General features: G+C 37.8%; 1 long non-coding RNA gene across 1 annotated transcript; it reads left to right on the forward strand.

Annotated features, from left to right (window-relative positions):
• Positions 1 to 1,721: 1,721 nt before the first annotated feature.
• Positions 1,722 to 6,375, forward strand: LOC102385229. Its single transcript, XR_001358901.2, has 4 exons — positions 1,722 to 1,862; positions 3,751 to 3,858; positions 5,001 to 5,016; positions 6,335 to 6,375. It is a non-coding gene; the product is annotated as an uncharacterized LOC102385229 (long non-coding RNA).
• The last annotated feature ends 705 nt before the right edge of the window (positions 6,376 to 7,080 follow it).

Raw genomic sequence — 7,080 nt, forward strand, 5'->3', positions numbered from 1 at the left:
GCTAGTCCAGCACATACCATGCCCTGTTGGGGTCTTCTTGGACCCAGGGGTAGCACCAGGAACCAGGTGGCAGGACTCCATGTGCCAGATCCAGTCCATAGGCCATGTTTGACGCCTCTGTTCTAGAGGGTAGATGACCAGAAGCCTGTCTGATAATGAGGGTTCTTTAAGGTGCATTGAGCTGGGTATCTAGAAGTATTAGTGTATTTTATAAATCTTGACTTTGCATAGCTCTCCCTTACCATCTTTAGGTATAGAATGAGTAGGGGAAAACCTAACAAGATTTATTACAAATACAATGATATGGGTTTGTTTTATAGAGAAAGAGAAGCTGCAAATAACCCCACACAAATGCACAAAAGCTTTGAGACTTGCTACATATGCTAGTGGACAACTTGAGAACATGTCAGTGTTGTGGCTCTCAGACAGAAACAGTTTTTAAATCACCAAGGTCATTAATTTCAGGTTAAGATTATCTATCAAAGCTACCTCTCCCTTTCTTGACATTTATCATATGAAACTGACATCAGTACCAGCATACTTCATTTTATAAAAAGAATAAAATAACCAATAATTTTGAGAACTGATTGTGTAATCAAAGGTCAGTAATCTTTTCAAGTGACAGGCCAGAATGAATCAGCCTCGATCAGAGGTGGGTAGACATGAAGATGGATACTAGGACCCTGCTGCTGTTGCTTCTCCCTGCAGCTTAATGGGGAGAGCAACTGCTGCCAAAGCACAATGTTCACAAGCCAAATCCAATGACTCCATGGGCCAGATTTGGCCCAGGCACCATGGATTGCCAACCCTGTCTGGTCTAGATCAGAGTTTCTCAACCTGTGGGTTGCAAGAATATATTAAAGGGTCACAAACAAATTAAAAAAATGTGTCAAACTTCAAAAATTGATTCTCTTTTAAAGGAGAAAAAAGTGGGAAACTATGGCTTTTCCCTTGCAGGCCGACAGAGGTCCAGCCTGCGAGGGGCTGCTTGGGGCCTCCAATCCCCACACACCCCTCTGCCCCATACACTGGAGGGCTGGGGCCTGGGGGCAGCAGGTCAGGAGTGAGGGGCACTAGGTCGGGACTGGCCATCTATGTTTACAAATGGGTTCTGGTACAAAAAACATTGAGAACCACTGGTCTAGATGATGTCAGTGCTGGGTCCCTTTCCTTTATTCTCTAGCTCTAACCAACCTACTGATAGTATTTGATAACTAGAGCTGGTTGGGGATTTTTCCTTTACGATAAATTTCTGGTGGAAAGTGTAGCTTCTGTAAAGCTGACATTTTTTCACCAGAAAATACTGATTTGCCAAAAATATGAAACACTTCATTTTGGGGTAAAATCCATAAAATGGAATTAAACCTTTCTATTTGGGGAATGCTGAAACTGAAAAGTTTCAGGATTTTTTTCATGGAATGTTTATCGTTGGGAAATGCTGAATGAAGACTAAAACATTTTGTGGCTGGGGGCTCATAAACTGACCTTGGCTAACCACTGACTGGAATATTGAAGGAAATTAACTCTTAACTTAGCAGAGGCAGATAGTGGGGTATCTGTTTAGGAGCTGATCTAAGATGAGGAAGACACTGATTCAAACCCCTGAGTCAAAAGTTAAAAGCTGCTGCCCTGATTTTTGTCTAATTTGGGATAAAAATAAACATAGATGGGTCAGAATTTCATCCTGCAGGAAACTGCATTTTCCTTATCCCTTTTGTTAACTATGCCTCTTCTGCTTTTGCTTTTTCTATTTTAAAAGTTGTTTAACACCGTTTCAAAGACGGACACTGGAGAATATTATTGTGAAGCTTTTAATGGAGTCGGACTTCCCCAGAAGTGCTCTGTGAAGCGAATGCAAGTGGGTAAGTGTCAAAAGCAAACCAAGGCCAACAAACCTTCTGACAGGAAATATTCTGTTGTACATTACATGTGAGAAAAAGCTAAGATAGGGTTGAAATTACATATTTTTATTATTAAGTCCACCTAGTACTAGAATGAAAGGCAGTTATGTGATGTTTGTTATGAGTGCCATTTAGAGAGGCATTTTGTATGTTTATATTTTTCCACTTTAAAAGCACCAGTACAGAAGATTGTATTTACGAATTTTACCAAAGGCTGGCTAGTGGGGAGTGCTTTAGAATGATCAAGTGGCCAACATCCAGAAGATTATTATGCATTAACGTCACAGAACAACAGTGCCTTCTGTGGATATATTAACATTTAAGAGTATTTTTGCAGACACGATAAAGCATTATCTGCAAGTCTTGGTTTACAGATATTTTCCTTTTGAGATGCTTTTATAAAAAGACCTTTAATGTAGCAAGTTTAAAAAAAAGTATTTCTTATCAGAAAACAGTAACACAGAACTACAGTAAATAAATAAAAGTAACATTTATATCTGTTTACGGGAACACTGTCAAATTTGATAGACCAAAAAAAATGTTGTGCTTTCTGGTTCTTATCAAGTCTACAATATCCATGTAACTTGTTGGATGTAGACTTTGTTCTGTAAACAAGTACAACTATGTCTTTTCCCTTAAGAAAAAAAAATCTGTGCCAGGAGGCCAGCATTTATGACTACCTCTGCAAAATACTAATAAGTGCTGTCCACGTGATAGAGAGAAGTTAGTAAGGAAATATTTTAGGTTTCCAAAAGGATTATAATCAACAATGGAAAGTTGATGCATTTTGCCAGGAACCTTTTAAATAGTTCTTTACATCTCTTACACTCAGGGCCTGGCTGAAAGCCCACTGAACTGAATGGAAAGTTGTTTTTTATTCGGGTCTTTAAGCCACTTCTAGTACATTTGAGCAAATACTATATTTTATAAAGAAAGACTTCCTCTACTAGGCAAACATTAATCCAAGTTAAACTTTGGTGTGTCTTGAGATGAGCAATGATAAGCTTTCGAGCTAAAATTTTCAAATGTGCATGCCTGAAGTCAGGCCTTGAAATAAAAAGTACTTCACTAGAAGTCACTTGATTTTTTTTTTTTTTTTTTTTTTAAAGAGGTGCTATGTCTCTTTAGCTCTCCTTAATTAGTGGGACTAAGGATTGCTCATCACCTGAAAAATATGGCTTCTTCTACTTAAGTGGCCAAATGTGGTTCTGGGAGTATAACTTTAGGCATGGGGGATGGAAAGTTTTGGCCTTGATGTTTTCATTATTAAAAAACCTCTCTTCTACGCATGTCAGAAGCCCTGGGGCAGTAAATACTGTTCGCCCACATGTAAGGTTCCTAGTGGCACAAATGTAATTCTGTCCCAACACTTTGATCAGCTGGTATGTTAATACTATTTTAATCAAACTAGTTTTTAAAAAAATCTACTTGGAGCAGCTGTTTCCATTTACAGGCTTCAGGATATACTCTCCTTCTGGTGTGTGTGTGTGTGTGTGTGTGTGTGTGTGTGTGTGTGTGTGTGTGTGTGTGTGTAAATTGGGTTAGACTTTCTTTTGAAGAAAAAATACCTCCTTGTCTCTATCCAGATTTTACTCTTTGGCTCCTGTTAATACAAGATGTATCAAAAAGACTCCTGGTAACTGTGGCTTTTGCTATGTGTGTGTAGTTGCGATGCAGCAAATACTTCTTCTGTCAACATTTTGGGTTGCTGATAACTTATATGTCCCAGTCATCTACATATTGTTTTCTATAGTTATCAGGGCCTCTGCTGCCAGGAATTCTTACCGTGTAAAATAGCTACTTTGGCAAGATTATTTTTTAACACTGGATTCGTTGTTCTTAATTATAGACGACCTTAATGTAAGCGGAATCATAGCTGCTGTAGTAATTGTGGCTCTGATAATGGCATTATGTGGACTTGGGGTATTTCATGCACAAAGAAAGGGCTACTTTTCAAGTAAGTAAAATGAAATCTTTCTTGTGTTATGAACATCAGAAGGTTTGCTATGTTTAAATATTTCTACTGACTGTAATCAGGAAAAAAATAGCCGGTAGTCAAGAAAAGTCTATTCTTGTAGGGTGTGATTTTGCACCATTAAAGTTAAGAAGAGCATTGCTATTGAAAGTGGAGGAGCTCATCTATATTTAATTGTTCTGCCTACTTATTTTTATCATTCCCAGTTTGGTTTTTGCAATAGAAAAAGAGATGGAATTGCCAAGCTTAGTTTCATATGACTACTGAACAGGAATTCAGGCAGTTGAAGCTTCTTTCTTATGCAAAGATGAGAATGTTCAGGAATATTAGAAAGTGTTAAATCTTTACTGATGGCTTTCCCCAATGCTCAGGAACTGAGCTTAGTCAGTCACTGAAGAAAATTAACTCTGACTTCAACAGAGGCAGAATCTAACCTGGGTGACTACTTAGGTACAAAGTCTCTCACTGAAGAAAGAAGTTATACACCAAGTATGTCATGGAAGGAGAGAGTGCCATTGTGGGTATGAGAGCACCTCTGGGGAGTTTGGCCTGCAGACAAATCTGCAGATTCACCCTTGCATTTGGATAAAGATGGACTTGCTGGCTCCATCTGCTGGGCAGTAATAAAAATGCGTGTCAAGAAAATTTTTGCTTTTATTGAATTTTATTATATAGCTAGTTGCAGGCATTGGAGGGCAGTCTTCTTTTGCTATTGACATTAGAGGCCATAGAGTATAATACAGCAGGCAGACATTGATGCATGAAAATTAACCTGTGTCTGAAAGATAATATTAAATTCCTGCTTTAGGGTGGCAGGCTGATTTTTTTTTTTTTTGCAATCAGATTCAGGGAAACAAGCAGCTGAAAGCTTTCAGAAATAAATCAGTAACTTTAGAGGGGAGTTGTCCAGCTTTGGAACAGTGTCGTGATGGGCTAATGCAAGAGTCTGTCATTTGCTCACCCACAAGTGAGAAGCTAAATTTAATTTGTGCTGCCAGAAATTAAGGGAAAAGGAAGGGCAAGAATCAGCAGTCCACAGCAGATATATCAAATGATGTTTGTCAGCTGGGAAAGTGATTTTACATTAAAAAGATATTTCTTTTTCTTTCCCCCTCTGCCCCCAGAAGAAAGCTCTTCCGGGTAAGTATAATTACTTGATGTTCATTTGTTTGTTCATTCTCTTGCATATCACTTTTAGTAATGGAAGGGTTAAGTTCATTTCTACTTCTGATGATGTACAAAATGTGATTTATTTTTTGGGTGGGAGGAAGGGTTTTCTGTGAGCTCCTAAGACATGGTTGTGTGAGATTTTCTGAATCTTACTTTTAATTATTTGCTCTAAAGTATTCTCCAGGTTGCTCCTTTCTCTTGGGAGTGTGGATTTTTCTCAGTATGTTTTCTAATAATCTGTAGACAAACTTCAGACTGGCTGTAATAAATGAGCCAAACACTATTGTGAAACACGTAGAAGTAAACTTTCAGGATTATAATTCAGCTCCCCGATTCAGATGCAGACATACAAATTGGTCTGCCTTTATGCCTAGTAGCTAATTAGCTAGGTCAAAAATTGGTACCCAAATCTGCATCTGCGTTTTCTGTCTGAAAATTAGTTGTGAACCAGGATGAAATAATATTCCTCAGTGTTTCCCTAGGAAATATACCAGACTATGTGTTTTGAGAAATTGACAATTGCCAATCTATTTTATGAGACAGTCTGAGTTATATATCCACATATGGAGCTAAAATTCTGTGCTAGAATGGAGGTTGGCATTTTTTTCTGGCTTGCTAAGTTCAGTTTTTATAGCTTGCATCATCACATGTGGGTAAAAAAAAAGAAACAAGTAATTTATTAATTTATCTTTAAAAATTACTTTAAAAAGCTTCTTGGAAATTATTTTCAGTTGTTACAAACTGCATATGCAGCACATGTATGAGACTTCATATGATAAGCTAGTAAAAGCTAGTTTGGTGTAATGACTTGGCTGCATAGCTGCTTTCAGAGTATTTATTACAGGTATCGTAGTGGACAAGTGGCAAAGAACATGCCCTTAGTATAGAATAGAAAATGTTGCTATTATTTTGTGCCTCTGAAAAAGAATATTCTTTTTAGCAAAAATTTCCCCCCTTCTTCCATCACTGAGCTGGTTAATTGTAATCACTAAAAATGGTTAAGTTTCTATCCTTAACTGAGATGCTCTGATCTGAATTTTAAGAGTATGAAAAATCCAATTGCCAAACACTCTATTCTGAAATTCAGTGGGTTCCCAAACTCAGTGTTTGCTGATTGCCAAGTCTTGTTGTTAATCTTTCTGCAAGATAATGACTGTTATACACTGGAAGTCAAGATGAGTTTCTATGTACAGTGGACAAATCTGTGCTAAAATAAGTTATTCTTGAAAGTAAAAGTATAAGCAGAGACATCAAACAGCTAATCTTTCTTTATTTGCTCTATTAACAGGAAGAAGAGTTCTGACCATCCACCTACAGCAAGTGAAAAGGCAAGTGTTTTACATTTAACTCAGGTATTTATAGACTCATCACTGAGCCCACCAATCCACTTCTCATAACTACCCACTTTAATGCTAAAATGAGTAAAGACTGCTAAACAACTGGTATTTAGATGTAGTGGTTAGTCCCAATTCATTTTAGCTGAAGACTAACACAGTGTTTGTCCCAAGAAAACCTTGTTAAAATGAGAAGAAATTCAAAGGAATTAAATATTGGGATGCCACACATCCCATGCTGTATGGTGAATATAATCAGAACCATCTTTGCCCTACCTTAATAAATGGAAGTTTGTTGACATGTGCATCGCATATTACCAGTTTCTTCCTCCCAAATGATCGCCAATGCTCAAGCTGAAAACCTGTGAACACAGTATCTGCAATTCTCATTCCCTTCTGCTTCGGTCAGTAACACCTCTCATCTTCCACACCACTTGCATAACAGTCCAAAACTTGCTAATTTTCATTCTCCTAGCTCATGAGAGAGGGATTTAGCTGTTCCTCCATTGTTTGAAGGGATATAGAGTGAGGGGAGCTTTACCTCTCGCTCCAACATTGAAATGAGACTGCTGTACTCGATCCCAGCAAATGAGCATGTATTAGACTTTCTGTCAAAAAGTATTAGCTTTTATGTGAAATTCTATTCTACCCCTAAATCAAAACCTTATAAACAAGGCTTATTTCCTCTTCCAGTTTCTTG

Source organism: Alligator sinensis, unplaced genomic scaffold, assembly GCF_000455745.1.
Source record: "Alligator sinensis unplaced genomic scaffold, ASM45574v1 scaffold1151_1, whole genome shotgun sequence".
NCBI classification, from domain to species: domain Eukaryota; kingdom Metazoa; phylum Chordata; order Crocodylia; family Alligatoridae; genus Alligator; species Alligator sinensis.